Source organism: Pseudophryne corroboree, unplaced genomic scaffold (assembly GCF_028390025.1).
Source record: "Pseudophryne corroboree isolate aPseCor3 unplaced genomic scaffold, aPseCor3.hap2 scaffold_223, whole genome shotgun sequence".
NCBI classification, from domain to species: Eukaryota; Metazoa; Chordata; class Amphibia; order Anura; family Myobatrachidae; genus Pseudophryne; species Pseudophryne corroboree.
Window position 1 is genome coordinate 916450 of NW_026968879.1, and position 21497 is coordinate 937946.

Genomic DNA, 21497 nt, shown 5'->3' on the forward strand with positions numbered 1-21497 from the left:
TTATCTGCGCGCACTGCATTACAATCTCCCTCGCCACCTCTCTGGGTGTCACCAGTGATAGTGACACCTCTGCCATGCTTGTAGCAGCTGGTCCTAAGATCTACGCCTCAAGCCCTGAGTGTTTGCCCTTGTGACTTGTTGATCATCATAGCGAAGCAGATGCTTACAGAAAACTGCAGGGGCTTAGATTGAAAATAAAAACAATTGATGGGTATAAGGTAGAGAGGAGCGGGTTCGGTTCTCCGAGAACCGAATTCCCCACGAACTCCACGTGGTTTACATTGGTCCGAGGCAGGCTCGGTTGTTCCTGCCTGACTCGGAAAACCTGAACAAGGGAAAATGTCATCATCCCGCTGTCAGATTCTCGTGAGATTCGGATTCCATATAAAGAGCTGCGCGTTGCTGCCATTTTTACTCGTGCATTGAAGAGAGAGCGGAGAGGACGTGGCTATGTTCTCTCAGTGGAAATCTCAATATCAGTGCTCAGTATCAGTGGTTACTTATTGCTGCTCAGTAATACTAGTAGTGTGTCTCTCCTGCTCAGTGTCAGTTCTCAGTAGTATCCTCATCAGTGCTCAGTATCACTGCTCATTGTCTTGTGCTGCATTGTGGTGCTCAGCATACTACAGTACATTACTAATAGTCCAGTGCTGCATCTTGCTGCTCAGTGTCAGTTCTAGTATCCTCATCAGTGCTCACTATCACTGCTCATTGCATTGTGGTGTTCTGTATACTACAGTAACATAGTAATATAGTATATATAGAGGAGCGGGTTCGGTTCTCCGAGAACCGAATTCCCGACGAACTCCACGTGGTTTACACTGGTCCGAGGCAGGCTCGGTTGTTCCCGCCTGACTCGGAAAACCTGAACAAGGGAAAATGTCATCATCCCGCTGTCGGATTCTCGCGAGATTCGGATTCCATATAAAGAGCTGCGCGTTGCCGCCATTTTTACTCGTGCATTGAAGAGAGAGCGGAGAGGACGTGGCTATGTTCTCTCAGTGGAAATCTCAATATCAGTGCTCAGTATCAGTGGTTACTTATTGCTGCTCAGTAATACTAGTAGTGTGTCTCTCCTGCTCAGTGTCAGTTCTCAGTAGTATCCTCATCAGTGCTCAGTATCACTGCTCATTGTCTTGTGCTGCATTGTGGTGCTCAGCATACTACAGTACATTACTAATAGTCCAGTGCTGCATCTTGCTGCTCAGTGTCAGTTCTAGTATCCTCATCAGTGCTCACTATCACTGCTCATTACATTGTGGTGTTCTGTATACTACAGTAACATAGTAATATAGTAACATATGGTAACATAGTTTTTGAGGTTGAATAGAGGCAAATTGCCCATCGTGTTCAACCTGTTTTAAGTTGTGATGATTCTACATACTTGCTGAATAATGTTTTATGACTAGTTAGCTACTATAACTCATGTTACCCCCGGATTAACCATGTTGATATTTTAAGTATTATAACCTTGGATAGCTTTTTCATTCAGAAATGTATCCATTCCTTTTTTAAATCCAATTACAGAGTCCGCCATTACCACCTTCCCTGGCAGGGAATTCCACATCCTGATTGCCCTAACAGTGAAGATCATAGTATCTCACCTGGCAGGTAAGTAGGAGTTGGGCTAGAGCTGTGGAGGATTGCTGCTCGGGCACCCCCTGTCAAGTGAAGGAGATCCAACTGAGGCAGCACAAGGGAACTCTCGAAAGAAGAACAAGGCTAGAGGAAGATCTGAGACAAAGAAATCTGACTTTTACCAGAGCTGACCAGAGGAAAGCACAAACACAGTCCCCCACTACCACAAATAATGCAGTCGAGTTTCCCACATTTGGGGAAATCACAGGGGTCAGCATACCCAGAGTGCAATGAATGAACCTCACCCTGGGAGAACAATCTTCATGACCATGGTATCTCCTATGCAAAATAAGTATGATTTGGGATAGGGCTGGGGAGGGCCGCTGCTCAGGCACATCTCTGTCAAGTAAAGGAGATTCAACTGAGGCAGCACAAGGGAACTCTCATCTGGGGACAACAACTGCAGGGAGAACACATATTTTCAGATGAACATGGGAGGGCAGAAGGCTGCCTAATACTGAAGCACCCCCAAACAACAAACCAAATGCAACTACTAGTGCAAGCATTCCTGGGGGAAGGCCTGCAGCAGACGGATTTGCATATGGTGATGTCATCCAAGCAGTGGGTCAAAGTTGGATTCAACCCTCGTCTGCATATGAAAATAAAAAAGGGGTGTGCAGGGCATGGCTGCCTTTTGCGGCGCTTGGATGACCCCTAGTTCGCATTAAACACCTCCACCCTCCTTCGGTGTGGGGCTCATGTTGGCTATGCCCCAGCCCCTGAAGCATTCAAGCTGATTTCTTGCAGCAGCTGGGCACTGTAACAGCTCCAGAGCTGCTCTGTAAAGCAAGTAAAAGGGTGTGGGCCCTGCAGCACTACCTGTAGTTTGCATTGTGCATTGGAAGGCACAAAGTAAGCAGACGGGAGAAGTAAGGATAGTGCGCAAGGCCATAGAATGGAGCGGCTTAAGAAAAGAGAAGTGGAAACAGACAGCAAACTAGGCTGGAGAGAGACCTGAGACAAAGAGATCTGAATTATACGAGAGCCGACCAGGGGAAACACAAATTATGCAGTCAAGTTTCCCACATTTGGGGAAATCGCAGGGGCAGCAAATCCAGAGTGCAATGGGTGAGCCTTGCCCTGGGAGAAGCACCTTCATGATTATAGTATCTCACCTGGCAGGTAAGTAGAAGTTGGGCTAGAGCTGGGGAGGGTCGCTGCTCGGGCACCCCCCTGTCAAGTGAAGGAGATCCAACTGAGGCAGCACAAGGGAACTCTCGAAAGAAGAACAAGGCTAGAGGAAGAACTGAAACAAAGAAATCTGACTTTTACCAGAGCTGACCAGAGGAAAGCACAAACACAGTCCCCCACTACCACAAATAATGCAGTTGAGTTTCCCACATTTGGGGAAATCACAGGGGTCAGCATACCCAGAATGCAATGAATGAACCTCACCCTGGGAGAACAATCTTCAAGACCATGGTCTCTCCTATGCAAAATAAGTATGATTTGGGATAGGGCTGGGGAGGGCCGCTGCTCAGGCACATCTCTGTCAAGTAAAGGAGATTCAACTGAGGCAGCACAAGGGAACTCTCATCTGGGGACAACAACTGCAGGGAGAACACATATTTTCAGATGAACATGGGAGGGCAGAAGGCTGCCTAATACTGAAGCACCCCCAAACAACAAACCAAATGCTACAACTAGTGCAAGCATTCCTGGGGGAAGGCCTGCAGCAGATGGATTTGCATATGGTGATGCCATCCAAGCAGTGGGTCAAAGTTGGCTTCAACCCTCGTCTGCATATGAAAAGAGAAAAGGGGCGTGCAGGGCATGGCGGCCTTTTGCGGCGCTTGGATGACCCCTAGTTAGCATTACACACCTCCACCCTCCTTCGGTGTGGGGCTCATGTTGGCTATGCCCCAGCCCCTGAAGCATTCAAGCTGATTTCTTGCAGCAGCTGGGCACTGTAACTGCTCCAGAGCTGCTCTGTAAGGCAAGTAAAAGGGTGTGGGCCCTGCAGCACTACCTGTAGATTGCATTGTGCGTTGGAAGGCACGAAGTAAGCAGACGGGAGAAGTCAGGATAGTGCGCAAGGGCATAGAAGGGAGCGGCTCAAGAAAAGAGAAGTGGAAACAGACAGCAAACTAGGCTGGAGATAGACCTGAGACAAAGAGATCTGAATTATACGAGAGCCGACCAAGGGAAACACAAATTATGCAGTCAAGTTTCCCACATTTGGGGAAATCACAGGGGCAGCACAACCAGAGTGCAATGGGTGAGCCTTGCCCTGGGAGAAGCACCTTCATGATCATAGTATCTCACCTGGCAGGTAAGTAGGAGTTGGGCTAGAGCTGGGGAGGGTCGCTGCTCGGGCACCCCCCTGTCAAGTGAAAGAGATCCAACTGAGGCAGCACAAGGGAACTCTCGAAAGAAGAACAAGGCTAGAGGAAGATCTGAGATAAAGAAATCTGATTTTTACCAGAGCTGACCAGAGGAAAGCACAAACACAGTCCCCCACTACCACAAATAATGCAGTCGAGTTTCCCACATTTGGGGAAATCACAGGGGTCAGCATACCCAGAATGCAATGAATGAACCTCACCCTGGGAGAACAATCTTCATGACCATGGTATCGCCTATGCAAAATAAGTATGATTTGGGATAGGGCTGGGGAGGGCCGCTGCTCAGGCACATCTCTGTCAAGTAAAGGAGATTCAACTGAGGCAGCACAAGGGAACTCTCATCTGGGGACAACAACTGCAGGGAGAACATATATTTTCAGATGAACATGGGAGGGCAGAAGGCTGCCTAATACTGAAGCACCCCCAAACAACAAACCAAATGCAACAACTAGTGCAAGCATTCCTGGGGGAAGGCCTGCAGCAGATGGATTTGCATATGGTGATGTCATCCAAACAGTGGGTCAAAGTTGGCTTCAACCCTCGTCTGCATATGAAAAGAGACAAGGGGCGTGCAGGGCATGGCGGCCTTTTGCGGCGCTTGGATGACCCCTAGTTCGCATTACACACCTCCACCCTCCTTCGGTGTGGGGCTCATGTTGGCTATTCCCCAGCCCCTGAAGCATTCAAGCTGATTTCTTGCAGCAGCTGGGCACTGTAACTGCTCCAGAGACGCTCTGTAAGGCAAGTAAAAGGGTGTGGGTCCTGCAGCACTACCTGTAGTTTGCATTGTGCGTTGGAAGGCACAAAGTAAGCAGACGGGAGAAGTCAGGATAGTGCGCAAGGGCATAGAAGGGAGCGGCTCAAGAAAAGAGAAGTAGAAACAGACAGCAAACTAGGCTGGAGAGAGACCTGAGACAAAGAGATCTGAATTATACGAGAGCCGACCAGGGGAAACACAAATTATGCAGTCAAGTTTCCCACATTTGGGGAAATCGCAGAAGCAGCACACCCAGAGTGCAATGGGTGAGCCTTGCCCTGGGAGAAGCACCTTCATGATCATAGTATCTCACCTGGCAGGTAAGTAGGAGTTGGGCTAGAGCTGGGGAGGGTCGCTGCTCGAGCATCCCCCTGTCAAGTAAAGGAGATTCAACTGAGGCAGCACAAGGGAACTCTCATCTGGGGACAACAACTGCAGGGAGAACACATATTTTCAGATAAAAATCTTGGTCATGCTCTGGTTTCTCTTCAGAACGAACAAATCTTTCGCCTTTTACTAAAGATTTCCGTGGAGAGGAGCAAAACCGAGTTTTATCTCAATTTTTGCATGCCCCATCTTTTTGGGGTTTCTTTTATCGGTTTAAAGATAGAATGAGTGTGCTTTAATGTAAGCTCATTTGCATAGAAATGACAGTAAATGTTTGTTTCTTTTCAAACAGAACTTTCTTGACCATGCTACTTGCTTGAAAGATCTGGGAGCACATGGAATACAGTACAAACCATGCTTATAGCAAGGAGAAGACAGGTGAGAAATCTGCTTTCTTTCAAATTGGGCGCTCACTTTGATCTGAATGAGGACTGCTGGCACGGCACTCAGGCGACAGGTGGAATCTTGGTCATGCTCTGGTTTCTCTTCAGAACGAACAAATCTTTCGCCTTTTACTAAAGATTTCCGTGGAGAGGAGCAAAACTGAGTTTTATCTCAATTTTTGCATGTCCCATATTATTGGGGTTTCTTTTATCGGATTAAAGACAGAACGAGTGTGCTTTCTTGTTAGCTTTAATGTAAGTATATTTGCATAACAATGACAATAAATGTCTGTTTCTTTTCAAGCAGAACTTTCTTGACCATACTAATTGCTTGAAAGATCTGGGAGCACATGGAAAAGAGTACAAACCATGCTTATAGCAAGGGGAAGCCTGGTGAGAAATCTGCTTTCTTTCTTTCAAATTGGGTGCTCACTTTGAGCTGAATGAGGACTGCTGGCATGGCACTCAGGCGACAGGTGGAATCTTGGTCATGCTCTGGTTTCTCTTCAGAACGAACAAATCTTTCGCCTTTTACTAAAGATTTCCGTGGAGAGGAGCAAAACTGAGTTTTATCTCAATTTTTGCATGCCCCGTCTTATTGGGGTTTCTTTTATCAGTTTAAAGATAGAACGAGTGTGCTTTAATGTAAGCTCATTTGCGTAGAAATGACAGTAAATGTTTGTTTCTTTTCAAACAGAACTTTCTTGACTATACTAATTGCTTGAAAGATCTGGGAGCACATGGAAAAGAGTACAAACCATGTTTATAGCAAGGGGAAGCCTGGTGAGAAATCTGCTTTCTTTCTTTCAAATTGGGTGCTCACTTTGAGCTGAATGAGGACTGCTGGCATGGCACTCAGGCGACAGGTAGAATCTTGGTCATGCTGTGGTTTCTCTTCAGAACGAACAAATCTTTCGCCTTTTACTAAAGATTTCCGTGGAGAGGAGCAAAACTGAGTTTTATCTCAATTTTTGCATGCCCCATCTTATTGGGGTTTTATTTTATTGGTTTAAAGATAGAACGAGTGTGCTTTAATGTAAGATCATTTGCATAGAAATTACAGTAAATGTTTGTTTCTTTTCAAACAGAACTTTCTTGACCACACTAATTGTTTGAAAGATCTGGGAGCACATGGAAAAGAGTACAAACCATGTTTATAGCAAGGGGAAGCCTGGTGAGAAATCTGCTTTCTTTCATTCAAATTGGGTGCTCACTTTGAGCTGAATGAGAACTGCTGGCATGGCACTCAGGCGACAGGTGGAATCTTGGTCATGCTCTGGTTTCTCTTCAGAACTAACAAATATTTCGCCTTTTATTAAAGATTTCCGTGGAGAGGAGCAAAACTGAGTTTTATCTCAATTTTTGCATGCCCCATATTATTGGGGTTTCTTTTATCAGTTTAAAGACAGAACGAGTGTGCTTTCTTGTTAGCTTTAATGTAAGTTTATTTGCATAACAATGACAGTAAATGTTTGTTTCTTTTCAAACAGAACTTTCTTGACCATGCTACTTGCTTGAAAGATCTGGGAGCACATGGAAAACAGTACAAACCATGCAGTATCACAAGAGCCTTTATTTGATCTTTCATGAAGATAGAGCAGAATTGAGGACACGTCAACAATTTCTGCCGAAGGTGGTTCATCTTTCCACATGGTGCCTTTGGCCACTGACACCTTCGTTGAGTCAAAGTCTCTGGCTGTGGTCAGAACTTTGAAAATTTATGTCACCAGAACGGTTCAGATTAGGAAAACAGAGGCTCTGTTTGTCCTGTATGCTCCCAACATGATTGGGTGTCCTGCTTCCATGCAGACCATTATGCGCTGGATCTGTGGTAAGATTCAGCATGCTCATTCCACGGCAGGATTGCCGTTACTGAATTAGGTGAAGACCCATTCTACTAGAAAGGTGGGTTCATCCTGGGCAGCTGGTCGGGGAGTCTCGGCATTGCAACTTTGCCGAGCAGCTATTTAGTAAACACTTTTGCTAAGTTTTACAAGTTTGATACCTTGGCTGATGATAACCTCAAGTTGGGTCATTCGGTGCTGCAGAGTCGTACGCACTCTCCCACCCGTTCAAGAGCTTTGGTATAACCCCATGGTTCTTAATGTGACCCCAGCATCCTCTAGGTCGTATGAGAAAATAGGATTTTAATACCTACCGGTAAATCCTTTTCTCTTAGTACGTAGAGGATGCTGGGCACCCGTCCCAGTCCATACTGTGTCTGCAGTTATTACTTGTGGTTATACACATGTTGTGTTACGGTTCTGGTCAGCTTTTTGCTGCAATTGTTCATGCCGTTGGCTTGTGTTCTGTTGAATGCCACGTTCTGCGGCATGCTTAAGGTGTGAGCTGGTAAGATGCTCACCTTAGTTTAACTATAAATCCTTTCCTCGAAATGTCCGTCTCCCTGGGCACAGTTCCTATAACTGGAGTCTGGAGGAGGGGCATAGAGGGAGGAGCCAGTTCACACCCTTTGAAAGTCTTAAAGTGCCCATGTCTCTTGCGGATCCCGTCTATACCCCATGGTTCTTAATGTGACCCCAGCATCCTCTACGGACTAAGAGAAAAGGATGCCCTTGTGTACTATCCTGACTTCTCCTCCCGTCTGCTTACTTTGTGCCTTCCAACGCACAATGCGAACTACAGGTGGTGCTGCAGGGCCCACACCCTTTTACTTGCCTTACAGAGCAGCTCTGGAGCTGTTACAGTGCCCAGCTGCTGCAAGAAATCAGCTTGAATGCTTCAGGGGATGGGGCATGGCCAACATGAGCCCCACACCAAAGGAGGGTGGGGGTGTTTAATGCGAACAAGGGGTCATCCAAGCACTGCAAAAGGCCGCCATGCCCTGCATGCCCCTTTTCTCTATGGAATCCGAATCTCGCAAGAATCCGACAGCGGGATGATGACATTTTCCCTTGTTCAGGTTTTCCGAGTCAGGCGGGAACAACCGAGCCTGCCTCGGACCAGTGTAAACCACGTGGAGTTCGTGGGGAATTCGGTTCTCGGAGAACCGAACCCGCTCCTCTCTACCTTATACCCATCATTTTTTTTATTTTCAATCTAAGCCCCTGCAGTTTTCTGTAAGCATCTGCTTCGCTATGATGATCAACAAGTCACAAGGGCAAACACTCAGGGTGTGAGGCGTAGATCTTAGGACCAGCTGCTACAAGCATGGCAGAGGTGTCACTATCACTGGTGACACCCAGAGAGGTGGCGAGGGAGATTGTAATGCAGTGCGCGCAGATAAGCAGCGCAATGGTAAAAAGGAGGCATGGTTTCATAGGTAGGGGCGTGGCCTGGTGGCCTGAATCTACATTTTGTTGCTCCGGGTGTCCCGGGGGTTGGGGGCTGCACCCGGGGACTAGTGTGTGAGCGGTGCTGGCTCCTGCACAGTGACAGGGCATGGCCACCCAGCATGACGCCTCCCTTCTTGACCATGCTGTAATTGCAGTCGCACTGCAGTTCAGCGTGATCATAAAAAATGGTGTAGGCTCCTGCTGGTGCAGACTGTATGTGCGCGCAGGAAGCCGCCACCATTTTTGTGATCACAGCGGCTGAATGTGATGTCATACAGCCGCTGTGACCACGCCCCCTGTGTCTCCTCCGTTGCAGACCCCATTTTGAAGCCTTGCCCCCGCACCGCTCCATCCCTGACTTGGAAATGGAGTGTTGCTGACCCACCTCTCCCCCCCTTCCCCGCCCCGATTGACAGGCAGAGGCGATCACATTCTCTGCGGGGTGCCGCAGAAAATGCAGGCACATGCGTATGCTCTTAGCAATTTTTGCAGTTGGATCGCTTATTGTGATTGCAATCCAACCTGAATCAGGCCCTATTACCTATCACAATGCGCTGCGGGCAGTACAAAATTGGGTTAATATAGGAGAAAAACCCCCAGACCTGTGCTCCTTAACTGTACCTGGTGGCTAGTGGAGCGGCTGCCCAGTAATCAGTGTCCACCGCAGTGCGCACACGGCCCACCCCCTACGGCCTCGCTCCCCTTCATCAGCGGCCTCGTGATCCGGAAGGGTGGTGTGTGTGTGACTGACCTTAGGATGAAACCGGAGCCTCCGCTGCAGTGACCCAGCAACCAGGGCACGGGAGTATACAGCGCCGCTGGGAGTGATGAAGCTGCAGTAAAGATGTCTATTAGACCTAGCCTGCTGCAGCCCTTGTAGATTCTCATAAAACAAGTTCTTCTTTTCTTGTCAAAATTAATAGCTAAGAATAGGCTGCCTGAGGCAGGCCCCTGTTAATTGGCCTGCTACTGAAGGCACCAACTACAAACTGAGCTCCCTGTTCATGGAAGCGGGGTTATAGAGGAGAATGCACTGAGCTTCTTGGGAACAGTCAAAAGCTTTGAGCCGGTTGGTGCCTCAGATCAAGATCCTACTCTACACCCCAATGTGAATCCTTGTGGAGTCCAGTGTACCCCACAGAAGAAATGAATGTGTCACACCCATTGGCAGCAACCTTAGAATAGCTGCTGACGGGCACAATTGAGAAAGGAAGGGGGGGGGGGACATTTGAATCCAGCACATAGATGCAATTCAAATATGTAATTTGTACCTTCCTATTTTAAAATATAATGGATGAACCTCACCCTGTGAGAACAATCTTCATGATCAAGAGATCTAATATGTAAAATAAGTATGAGTTGGGATAGGGCTGGGGAGGGTGGCAGCTCGGGCAGCCCCTCCCCCGTCAAGTTAAGGAGATTCAACTGAGGAAGCACAAGGGAACTCTCGTCTGGGGACAACAACTGCAGGGAGACCACATCTTTTCAGATGAACATGGGAGGGCGGAAGGCTGCCTAATACTGAAGCACCATCAAATATCAAACCATATCCAACAACTAGTACAAGCATTCCTGGGGGAAGGTCTGCAGCAGAAGGATTTGCATACGGTGATGTCATCCAAGCAGTGGGCCAAAGTTGGCTGGAACCCTCATCTGCATATAAAAAGAGAAAAGGGGCATGCAGGGCATGGCGGCCTTTTGCAGTGCTTGGATGACCCCTAGTTCGCATTAAACACCCCCACCCTCCTTTGGTGTGGGGCTCATGTTGGCCATGCCCCATCCCCTGAAGCATTCATGCTGATTCGGATTCCATAGAGAAAAGGGGCATGCAGGGCATGGCGGCCTTTTGCAGTGCTTGGATGACCCCTAGTTTGCATTAAACACCCCCACCCTCCTTTGGTGTGGGGCTCATGTTGGCCATGCCCCATCCCCTGAAGCATTCAAGCTGATTTCTTGCAGCAGCTGGGCACTGTAACATATAAAGAGCTGCGCGTTGCTGCCATTTTTACTCGTGCATTGAAGAGAGAGCGGAGAGGACGTGGCTATGTTCTCTCAGTGGAAATCTCAATATCAGTGCTCAGTATCAGTGGTTACTTATTGCTGCTCAGTAATACTAGTAGTGTGTCTCTCCTGCTCAGTGTCAGTTCTCAGTAGTATCCTCATCAGTGCTCAGTATCACTGCTCATTGTCTTGTGCTGCATTGTGGTGCTCAGCATACTACAGTACATTACTAATAGTCCAGTGCTGCATCTTGCTGCTCAGTGTCAGTTCTAGTATCCTCATCAGTGCTCACTATCACTGCTCATTGCATTGTGGTGTTCTGTATACTACAGTAACATAGTAATATAGTATATATAGAGGAGCGGGTTCGGTTCTCCGAGAACCGAATTCCCGACGAACTCCACGTGGTTTACACTGGTCCGAGGCAGGCTCGGTTGTTCCCGCCTGACTCGGAAAACCTGAACAAGGGAAAATGTCATCATCCCGCTGTCGGATTCTCGCGAGATTCGGATTCCATATAAAGAGCTGCGCGTTGCCGCCATTTTTACTCGTGCATTGAAGAGAGAGCGGAGAGGACGTGGCTATGTTCTCTCAGTGGAAATCTCAATATCAGTGCCCAGTATCAGTGGTTACTTATTGCTGCTCAGTAATACTAGTAGTGTGTCTCTCCTGCTCAGTGTCAGTTCTCTGTAGTATCCTCATCAGTGCTCAGTATCACTGCTCATTGTCTTGTGCTGCATTGTGGTGCTCAGCATACAACAGTACATTACTAATAGTCCAGTGCTGCATCTTGCTGCTCATGTTGGCTATGCCCCAGCCCCTGAAGCATTCAAGCTGATTTCTTGCAGCAGCTGGGCACTGTAACAGCTCCAGAGCTGCTCTGTAAGGCAAGTAAAAGGGTGTTGGCCCTGCAGCACTACCTGTAGTTTGCATTGTGCGTTGGAAGGCACAAAGTAAGCAGACAGGAGAAGTCAGGAGAGTGCACAAGGGCATAGAAGGCAGGGGCTCAAGAAAAGAGAAGTGGAAACAGACAGCAAACTAGGCTGGAGAGAGACCTGAGACAAAGAGATCTGAATTATACGAGTAGCCGACCAGAGGAAACACAAATTATGCAGTCAAGTGTCCCACATTTGGGGAAATCGTAGGAGCAGCACACCCAGAGTGCAATGGGTGAGCCTTGCCCTGGTAGAAGCACCTTCCTGATCATAGTATCTCACTTGGCAGGTAAGTAGGAGTTGGGCTTGAGCTGGGTAGGGTCGCTGCTCGGATACCCCCCTGTCAAGTGAAGGAGATCCAACTGAGGCAGCACAAGGAAACTCTCGAAAAAAAACAAGGCTAGAGGAAGATCTGAGACAAAGAAATCTGACTTTTACCAGAGCTGACCAGAGGAAAGCACAAACACAGTCCCCCACTACCACAAATAATGCAGTCGAGTTTCCCACATTTGGGGAAATCACAGGGGTCAGCATACCCAGAATGCAATGAATGAACCTCACCCTGGGAGAACAATCTTCATGACCATGGTATCTCCTATGCAAAATAAGTATGATTTGGGATAGGGCTGGGGAGGGCCGCTGCTCAGGCACATCTCTGTCAAGTAAAGGAGATTCAACTGAGGCAGCACAAGGGAACTCTCATCTGGGGACAACAACTGCAGGGAGAACACATATTTTCAGATGAACATGGGAGAGCAGAAGGCTGCCTAATACTGAAGCACCCCAAACAACAAACCAAATGCAACAACTAGTACAAGCATTCCTGGGGGAAGGTCTGCAGAAGACGGATTTGCATACGGTGATGTCATCCAAGCAGTGGGCCAAAGTTGTCTGGAACCCTCATCTGCATATGAAAAGAGAAAAGGGGTATGCAGGGCATGGCGGCCTTTTGCGGCGCTTGGATGACCCTTAGTTCGCATTAAACACCTCCACCCTCCGTCGGTGTGGGGCTCATGTTGGCTATGCCCCAGCCCCTGAAGCATTCAAGCTGATTTCTTGCAGCAGCTGGGCACTGTAACAGCTCCAGAGCTGCTCTGAAAGGCAAGTAAAAGGGTGTGGGCCCTGCAGCACTACCTGTAGTTTGCATTGTGCGTTGGAAGGCACAAAGTAAGCAGACAGGAGAAGTCAGGAGAGTGCACAAGGGCATAGAAGGCAGCGGCTCAAGAAAAGAGAAGTGGAAACAGACAGCAAACTAGGCTGGAGAGAGACCTGAGACAAAGAGATCTGAATTATACGAGTAGCCGACTAGAGGAAACACAAATTATGCAGTCAAGGGTCCCACATTTGGGGAAATCGTAGGAGCAGCACACCCAGAGTGCAATGGGTGAGCCTTGCCCTGGGAGAAGCACCTTCATGATCATAGTATCTCACCTGGCAGGTAAGTAGGAGTTGGGCTAGAGATGGGGAGGGTCGCTGCTCGGGCACCCCCCTGTCAAGTGAAGGAGATCCAACTGAGGCAGCACAAGGAAACTCTCGAAAAAAGAACAAGGCTAGAGGAAGATCTGAGACAAAGAAATCTGTCTTTTACCAGAGCTGACCAGAGGAAAGCACAAACACAGTCCCCCACTACCACAATTAATGCAGTCGAGTTTCCCACATTTGGGGAAATCACAGGGGTCAGCATACCCAGAATGCAATGAATGAACCTCACCCTGGGAGAACAATCTTCATGACCATGGAAACTCCTATGCAAAATAAGTATGATTTGGGATAGGGCTGGGGAGGGCCGCTGCTCAGGCACATCTCTGTCAAGTAAAGGAGATTCAACTGAGGCAGCACAAGGGAACTCTCATCTGGGGACAACAACTGCAGGGAGAACACATATTTTCAGATGAACATGGGAGGGCAGAAGGCTGCCTAATACTGAAGCACCCCCAAACAACAAACCAAATGTAACAACTAGTAAAAGCATTCCTGGGAGAAGGTCTGCAGAAGACGGATTTGCATACGGTGATGTCATCCAAGCAGTGGGCCAAAGTTGGCTGGAACCCTCATCTGCATATGAAAAGAGAAAAGGGTTATGCAGGGCATGGCGGCCTTTTGCGGTGCTTGGATGACCCCTAGTTCGCATTAAATACCTCCACCCTCCTTCGGTGTGGGGCTCATGTTGGCTATGCCCCAGCCCCTGAAGCATTCAAGCTGATTTCTTGCAGCAGCTGGGCACTGTAACAGCTCCAGAGCTGCTCTGTACGGCAAGTAAAAGGGTGTGGGCCCTGCAGCACTACCTGTAGTTCGCATTGTGCGTTGGAAGGCACAAAGTAAGCAGACGGGAGAAGTCAGGATAGTGCGCAAGGGCATAGAAGGGAGCGGCTCAAGAAAACAGAAGTGGAAACAGACAGCAAACTAGGCTGGAGAGAGACCTGAGACAAAGAGATCTGAATTATACGAGAGCCGACCAGGGGAAACACAAATTATGCAGTCAAGTTTCCCACATTTGGGGAAATCGCAGGAGCAGCACACCCAGAGTGCAATGGGTGAGCCTTGCCCTGGGAGAAGCACCTTCATGATCATAGTATCTCACCTGGCAGGTATGTAGGAGTTGGGCTAGAGCTGGGGAGGGTCGCTGCTCGGGTACCCCCCTGTCAAGTGAAGGAGATCAAACTGAGGCAGCACAATGGAACTCTCGAAAGAAGAACAAGGCTAGAGGAAGATCTGAGACAAAGAAATCTGACTTTTACCAGAGCTGACAAGAGGAAAACACAAACACAGTCCCCCACTACCACAAATAATGCAGTTGAGTTTCCCACATTTGGGGAAATCACAGGGGTCAGCATACCCAGAATGCAATGAATGAACCTCACCCTGGGAGAACAATCTTTATGACCATGGTATCTCCTATGCAAAATAAGTATGATTTGAGATAGGGCTGGGGAGGGCCGCTGCTCAGGCACATCTCTGTCAAGTAAAGGAGATTCAACTGAGGCAGCACAAGGGAACTCTCATCTGGGGACAACAACTGCCGGGAGAACACATATTTTCAGATGAACATGGGAGGGCAGAAGGCTGCCTAATACTGAAGCACGCCCAAACAACAAACCAAATGCAACAACTAGTACAAGCATTCCTGGGAGAAGGTCTGCAGAAGACGGATTTACATACGGTGATGTCATCCAAGCAGTGGGCCAAAGTTGGCTGGAACCCTCATCTGCATATGTTGAAGATACAATTTGTGAATTGCATTTAACACTATCTCCCTTTCCTGGGGAGAAGATGGTAGGGCCGATTTGAAAAACCGGCGAGGAGGCACCTCTTCGAATTTCAGCTTGTAACCCTGAGAAACAATTTCTATTGCCTAGGGATCCACCTGCGAATGAACCCAGATGTGGCTGAAAACTCGAAGACGTGCCCTCAACTGGGCGGACTCCTTTAGCGGAGCCCCAGCGTCATGCGGTGGATTTTGTGGAGGCCGGGGAGGACTTCTGTTCCTGGGAACTAGCTGTGTTGTGCAGCTTCTTCCCTCTGCCCTTACCTCTGGCAAGAAAGGACGCACCTCGTACTTTCTTGTTTCTCTGTGATCGAAAGGACTGCATTTGATAATGTGGTGCTTTCTTAGGCTGTGATGGAATATAAGGCAAAAAATTTGATTTACCAGCTGTAGCTGTGGAGACTAGGTCCGAGAGACCTTTCCCAAACAATTCCTCACCCCTGTAAGGTAAAACCTCCATATGCCTTTTTGAGTCGGCATCACCTGTCCATTGCCGGGTCCATAGGACTCGTCTAGCAGAAATCGACATAGCGTTTATTCTAGAACCCAGTAGACTAATGTCACTTTGAGCATCTCTCATATATAGGACAGCATCTTTTATATGCCCTATGGTCAATAACATAGCATCCTTATCTAGGGTCTCAATCTCTGCTGATAAGGTATCTGTCCATGCTGCCACCGCGCTACAACCCCGGCCGACGCAATTGCCGGTCTGAGTAAGGTACCAGAATGTGTGTAAATGGACTTTAGGGTAACCTCCTGCTTGCAGTCAGCAGGGTCCCTGATGGTAGCCGTATCCTGGGATGGCAGCGCTACCTTTTTGGATAAGCGTGTCAATGCTTTATCCACCCTAGGGGAGGATTCCCACCGTATCCTGTCCATTGGCGGGAAAGGATACGCCATAAGAATCCTTTTGGGAATCTGCAGCTTTTTGTCTGGAGATTCCCAAGCTTTTTCACATAATTCGTTCAACTCATGTGAGGGGGGAAAGGTTATCTCAGGTTTCTTTCCCTTATACATGTGTACCCTCGTGTCAGGGACAGGGGACTCTGTGATGTGCAAAACATCTTTTATTGCAATAATCATATATCGAATACATTTAGCCAATTTTGGCTGTAACTTTGCATCATCGTAGTCGACACTGGAGTCAGAATCTGTGTCGGTATCTGTGTCAACTATTTGGGATAGTGGGCGCTTTTGAGACCCCGAAGGTCCCTGCGACATAGGGACAGGCATGGGTTGACTCCCTGACTGTTCCCTAGCTTCAGCTTTGTCTAATCTCTTGTGTAATAAGTTTACATTAGCACTTAAAACATTCCACATATCCATCCAGTCAGGTGTCGGCGTTGTCGATGGAGACACCACATTAATTTGCTCCTGCTCCTCTCTAGGAGAGCCTTCTACCTCAGACATGTCGACACACGTGTACCGACACACCATACACTCAGGGAATCCTCTTATCTGAGGACAGTTCCCCAACAAGGCCCTTTGGAGAGACAGAGAGAGAGAGTATGCCAGCACACACCCCAGCGCTATATGACCCAGGAAAAAAACACAATAATTTTATGTTTACCCAGTAGCGCTGTATTTCCATATATATATGCGCCTAATTATGTGCCCCCCTCTTCTTTAAGACCCTCTTTCTACCGTGGTATAAGCAGGGGAGAGTCCGTGGAGCTTCCCCTCAGCGGTGCTGTGGAGAAAATGGTGCTGGTGAGTGCTGAGGGAGAAGCCCCACCCCCTCAGCGACGGGCTTCTGTCCCGCTGAAATATAGTAAAAAAATGGCGGGGGCTCTTATATATATATACAGTGCCTAGCTGCATATATATTTATTTTGCCAAAGAGAGGTCTATATTGCTGCCCAGGGCGTCCCCCCTGCGCCCTTCACCCTTACACTGACTGCCGTGTGTGAGGTGTATTGGAGCAATGGAGCACAGCTTTACTGCTGTGCGTTACCTCAGTGAAGATCATGAAGTCTTCCGCCGCCTCTGAAGTCTTCTTTTCTTCTCATACTCACCCGGCTTCTATCTTCCGGCTCTGCGAGGGGGACGGCGGCGCGGCTCTGGGACGGACGGCGAGGGTGAGACCTGCGTACCGATCCCTCTGGAGCTAATGCTGTACAGTAGCCTAAGAAGCAGAGCCTATCAACTCACAGAAGTAGGTGTGCATCTCTCCCCTCCGCCCCTCGATGCAGGGAGTCTGTTGCCAGCAGGCTCCCTGAAAATAAAAAAATCTAACAAATATACTTTCTGTCAGGAAACTCAGGAGAGCTCCCTGAAAAGCACCCAGTCTCCTCTGGGCACAGTAGTAAACTGAGGTCTGGAGGAGGGGCATAGAGGGAGGAGCCAGTGCACACCCAGATCTAAAGTCTTTCTTAAAGTGCCCATGTCTCCTGCGGAGCCCGTCTATCCTTACGGAGTCCCCAGCATCCTCTAGGACGTAAGAGAAAAATTATGCTGGCAGAAAAATCCAATCGAGTGATTAAACAGCTCCAGAGCTGCTCTGTAAGGCAAGTAAAAGGGTGTGGGCCCTGCAGCACTACCTGTAGTTTGCATTGTGCATTGGAAGCCTAGTTTGCTGTCTGTTTCCACTTCTTTTTTCTTGAGCCCCTCCCGTCTATACCCTTGTGCACTATCCTGACTTCTCCTCCCGTCTGCTTACTTTGTGCCTTCCAATGCACAATGCAAACTACAGGTAGTGCTGCAGGGCCCACACCCTTTTACTTGCCTTATAGAGCAGCTCTTGAGCTGTTACAGTGCCCAGCTGCTGCAAGAAATCAGCGTGAATGCTTCAGGGGCTGGGGCATGGCCAACATGAGCCCCACACCGAAGGAGGGTGGGGGTGTTTAATGCGAACTAGGGGTCTCGCACAATGCGAACTACAGGTAGTGCTGCAGGGCCCACACCCTTTTACTTGCCTTACAGAGCAGCTCTGGAGCTGTTACAGTGCCCAGCTGCTGCAAGAAATCAGCTTGAATCCTTCAGGGGCTGGGGCATAGCCAACATGAGCCCCACACCGACGGAGGGTGGAGGTGTTTAATGCGAACTAGGGGTCATCCAAGTGCCGCAAAAGGCCGCCATGCCCTGCACGCCCCTTTTCTCTTTTCATATGCAGACGAGGGTTGAAGCCAACTTTGACCCACTGCTTGGATGACATCGCCATATGCAAATCCATCTGCTGCAGGCCTTCCCCCAGGAATGCTTGCACTAGTTGTTGCATTTGGTTTGTTGTTTGGGGGTGCTTCAGTATTAGGCAGCCTTCTGCCCTCCCATGTTCATCTGAAAATATGTGTTCTCCCTGCAGTTGTTGTCCCCAGATGAGAGTTCCCTTGTGCTGCCTCAGTTGAATCTCCTTTACTTGACAGAGATGTGCCTGAGCAGCGGCCCTCCCCAGCCCTATCCCAAATCATACTTATTTTGCATAGGAGATACCATGGTCATGAAGACTGTTCTCCCAGGGTGCGGTTCATTCATTGCATTCTGGGTATGCTCACCCCTGTGATTTCCCCAAATGTGGGAAACTCGACTGCATTATTTAATGCGAACTAGGGGTCATCCAAGCACCGCAAAAGGCCACCATGCCCTGCATACCCCTTTTCTCTTTTCATAAGCAGACGAGGTTTGAAGCCAACTTTGACCCACTGCTTGGATGACATCACTTGCTGCCTTTCCAATGAAGCAAGTTTAATTTAATAATAGGTGAAAAACCATCCCTACAAAGGTGTTAATCAGATACTTGGCTTTGTGGACACTTTTCAGAGCACAAATTTGTTAGCATAAAAATAAAGCCAGAAAATGAAGAGCTGTTTAATCACTCAATTGGATTTTTCTGCCAGCATATTTCTTTTTCTCTGCAACCCACTGCTAAATTGTGCTTCCTAGCTGTTTTTATAAAATCACTGAATCAAATCTAACTCTGATTACATCAGAGAAGGCCAGGTACCCTACACCATAACAGGGGGTTTGACATTTTGACTTGTCTACTTAAAGATCACCAAAATCTGATAACAAGGTCAATTAAGTCCCTGGGTGGGATTGAACCACCAACCTTTTGGTTAATAGCCTTACACACTAACTTATTGCGCCACAGCGACACTTTGCAAAAGTACATACTGACAAAGGCTAATAAGCATTCATCTAGAACGATTCCTAGAAACATTTTAAAAAGTCAATAATGTGGAGAGTTTTTGTAAGATGTTTCTTCCATCAACCAATGAAGAAACACATTGGTACTTTCCCATGATGAGTGAGTGCTTCAGGATCTTTTGCACTTACATGTGCAGCAGAGTACTGTAATGGAAGCTTGCTGGGTCCATAACCCAGAGGTAGGCAGATTGAAACTATCCTCTGCTATATGCATTTTTTTTTGTTAATTAAAGTAATCCAAAACTGGGATTGATATTTTTGCTCTTTTATTTTTACTTAAAGTACAATAACTTTTACCATTTTAATTTGTTTTAATAGTATATTGACAGTATTGTTTTCTTTCAAAAATCCAATTAATTTTCTTTACCCGATTATTAAAATGGTAATTGACAAAAACAAACTACATTGTCACCAGAAGAGCAATACAAAATGTACAAGTGATATATTAAAATCATCTTTCCAGCTTGAATTTCAATGATGCATTGGGGCAACGATTTTGTGAGAAACATCTTCACCCTTAAATAAAGATTTTCTTAATTCCTTACCTGTGTGCTAATTAGATATCACCTTGTTTTCACATTAAACAGACTTCCACATGAGAAAACAGCAAATATGCAGTGGCGTTAATGTTTCCTGGTGTCAACCTGTATTATTTCCGTAGATATTGAAATGAGGATGCATCTTGCTGCCTTTCCAATGAAACAAGTTTAATTTAGTAATAGGTGAAAAACCATCCCTACAAAGATGTTAATCAGATACTTGGCTTTGTGGACACTTTTCAGAGAACAAATTTGTAATCATAAAAATAAAGCCAGAAAATGAAGAGCTGTTTAATCACTCAATTGGATTTTTCTGCCAGCATTTTTCTTTTTATCTGCAACCCACTGCTAAATTGTGCTTCCTAGCTGTTTTTTTTATAAAATCACTTAATCAAATCTAACTCTGATTACATCAGAGAAGGCCAGGTACCCTATACCATAAGAGGGGGTTTGCAATTTTGACTTGTCTACTTAAATATCACCAAAATCTGATCACAAGGTCAATTACGTCCCTGGGTGGGATTGAACCACCAACCTTTTGATAAATAGCTGAACACACTAACCGATTGCGCCACAGAGACACTTTGCAAAAAGCACATACTGACAAAGACTAATAAGCATTCATCTAGAACGTTTCCTAGAAAAACTTTAAAAAGTCAATAATCTGGAGAGTTTTTGTAAGATGTTTCTTCCAGCAACCAATGAAGAAACACATTGGTACTTTCGCATGATGAGTGAGTGCTTCAGGATCTCTTGCACTTACATGTGCAGCAGAGTACTGCAATGGAAGCATGCTGGGCCCATAACCCAGAGGTAGGCAGATTGAAACTATCCTTTGCTATATGATTTTTTTTTTTTGTTCATTAAAGTAATCCAAAACTGGGATTGATATTTTAGCTTTTATTTTTACTTAAAGTACAATAACTTTTACCATTTTAATTTGTTTTAATAGTATATTGACAGTATTGTTTTCTTTCAAAAATCCACTTAATTTTCTTTACCCTATTATTAAAATGGTAATTGACAAAAACAAACTACATTGTCACCATAAGAGCAATACAAAATGTACAAGTGATATATTAAAATCATCTTTCCAGCTTGAATTTCAATGATGCATTGGGGCAACGATTTTGTGAGAAACATCTTCACCCTTAAATAAAGATTTTCTTAATTCCTTACCTGTGTGCTAATTAGATATCACCTTGTTTTCACATTAAACAGACTTCCACATGAGAAAGCAGCAAGGATGCAGTGGCGTTAATGTTTCCTGGTGTCAACCTGTATTATTTCAGTAGATATTGAAATGAGGATGCATCTTGCTGCCTTTCCAATGAAGCAAGTTTAATTTAGTAATAGGTGAAAAACCATCCCTACAAATATGTTAATCAGATACTTGGCTTTGTGGACACTTTTCAGAGAACAAATTAGTTAGCATAAAAATAAAGCCAGAAAATGAAGAGCTGTTTAATCACTCAATTGGATTTTTCTGCCAGCATATTTCTTTTTCTCTGCAACCCACTGCCAAATTGAGCTTCCTAGCTGTTTTTATAAAATCACTGAATCAAATCTAACTCTGATTACATCAGAGAAGGCCAGGTACCCTACACCATAACAGGGGGTTTGAAATTTTGACTTGTCTACTTAAAGATCACCAAAATCTGATAACAAGGTCAATTAAGTCCTGGGTGGGATTGAACAACCAACTTTTTGGTTAATAGCCTTACACACTAACTGATTGCGCCACAGCTACACTTTGCAAAAGTACATACTGACAAAGGCTAATAAGCATTCATCTAGAACGATTC

At 46.7% G+C, this 21497-nt stretch overlaps 17 non-coding genes and 1 pseudogene across 17 annotated transcripts; 6 read left to right on the forward strand and 12 right to left on the reverse strand.

Moving 5' to 3' along the window:
* Window positions 1–1770: 1770 nt before the first annotated feature.
* On the reverse strand, window positions 1771–1934 carry LOC135008588 (U1 spliceosomal RNA). The gene has a single exon (XR_010208242.1). It is a non-coding gene; the product is annotated as a U1 spliceosomal RNA (small nuclear RNA).
* A 671-nt stretch (window positions 1935–2605) lies between these two features.
* On the reverse strand, window positions 2606–2768 carry LOC135008863 (U1 spliceosomal RNA). Its single transcript, XR_010208481.1, has one exon. It is a non-coding gene; the product is annotated as a U1 spliceosomal RNA (small nuclear RNA).
* A 152-nt stretch (window positions 2769–2920) lies between these two features.
* On the reverse strand, window positions 2921–3084 carry LOC135008976 (U1 spliceosomal RNA). Its single transcript, XR_010208576.1, has one exon. It is a non-coding gene; the product is annotated as a U1 spliceosomal RNA (small nuclear RNA).
* Window positions 3085–3755: 671 nt separating this feature from the next.
* On the reverse strand, window positions 3756–3918 carry LOC135008848 (U1 spliceosomal RNA). The gene has a single exon (XR_010208473.1). It is a non-coding gene; the product is annotated as a U1 spliceosomal RNA (small nuclear RNA).
* Window positions 3919–4070: 152 nt separating this feature from the next.
* On the reverse strand, window positions 4071–4234 carry LOC135008593 (U1 spliceosomal RNA). Its single transcript, XR_010208247.1, has one exon. It is a non-coding gene; the product is annotated as a U1 spliceosomal RNA (small nuclear RNA).
* A 671-nt stretch (window positions 4235–4905) lies between these two features.
* On the reverse strand, window positions 4906–5068 carry LOC135008775 (U1 spliceosomal RNA). The gene has a single exon (XR_010208422.1). It is a non-coding gene; the product is annotated as a U1 spliceosomal RNA (small nuclear RNA).
* Window positions 5069–5212: 144 nt separating this feature from the next.
* Window positions 5213–5328, forward strand: LOC135008912 (U5 spliceosomal RNA). Its single transcript, XR_010208514.1, has one exon. It is a non-coding gene; the product is annotated as a U5 spliceosomal RNA (small nuclear RNA).
* Window positions 5329–5598: 270 nt separating this feature from the next.
* Window positions 5599–5714, forward strand: LOC135008923 (U5 spliceosomal RNA). Its single transcript, XR_010208524.1, has one exon. It is a non-coding gene; the product is annotated as a U5 spliceosomal RNA (small nuclear RNA).
* A 286-nt stretch (window positions 5715–6000) lies between these two features.
* Window positions 6001–6116, forward strand: LOC135008919 (U5 spliceosomal RNA). The gene has a single exon (XR_010208521.1). It is a non-coding gene; the product is annotated as a U5 spliceosomal RNA (small nuclear RNA).
* Window positions 6117–6390: 274 nt separating this feature from the next.
* On the forward strand, window positions 6391–6506 carry LOC135008940 (U5 spliceosomal RNA). The gene has a single exon (XR_010208541.1). It is a non-coding gene; the product is annotated as a U5 spliceosomal RNA (small nuclear RNA).
* Window positions 6507–6781: 275 nt separating this feature from the next.
* On the forward strand, window positions 6782–6897 carry LOC135008959 (U5 spliceosomal RNA). Its single transcript, XR_010208559.1, has one exon. It is a non-coding gene; the product is annotated as a U5 spliceosomal RNA (small nuclear RNA).
* Window positions 6898–11875: 4978 nt separating this feature from the next.
* Window positions 11876–12039, reverse strand: LOC135008880 (U1 spliceosomal RNA). The gene has a single exon (XR_010208493.1). It is a non-coding gene; the product is annotated as a U1 spliceosomal RNA (small nuclear RNA).
* A 151-nt stretch (window positions 12040–12190) lies between these two features.
* Window positions 12191–12354, reverse strand: LOC135008789 (U1 spliceosomal RNA). Its single transcript, XR_010208436.1, has one exon. It is a non-coding gene; the product is annotated as a U1 spliceosomal RNA (small nuclear RNA).
* Window positions 12355–13024: 670 nt separating this feature from the next.
* Window positions 13025–13188, reverse strand: LOC135008860 (U1 spliceosomal RNA). The gene has a single exon (XR_010208478.1). It is a non-coding gene; the product is annotated as a U1 spliceosomal RNA (small nuclear RNA).
* A 152-nt stretch (window positions 13189–13340) lies between these two features.
* On the reverse strand, window positions 13341–13504 carry LOC135008619 (U1 spliceosomal RNA). The gene has a single exon (XR_010208272.1). It is a non-coding gene; the product is annotated as a U1 spliceosomal RNA (small nuclear RNA).
* Window positions 13505–14175: 671 nt separating this feature from the next.
* On the reverse strand, window positions 14176–14338 carry LOC135008790 (U1 spliceosomal RNA). Its single transcript, XR_010208437.1, has one exon. It is a non-coding gene; the product is annotated as a U1 spliceosomal RNA (small nuclear RNA).
* A 152-nt stretch (window positions 14339–14490) lies between these two features.
* LOC135008553 (U1 spliceosomal RNA) lies at window positions 14491–14654 on the reverse strand. The gene has a single exon (XR_010208208.1). It is a non-coding gene; the product is annotated as a U1 spliceosomal RNA (small nuclear RNA).
* Window positions 14655–18415: 3761 nt separating this feature from the next.
* LOC135008896 (U1 spliceosomal RNA) lies at window positions 18416–18594 on the forward strand (annotated as a pseudogene).
* Window positions 18595–21497: the final 2903 nt, after the last annotated feature.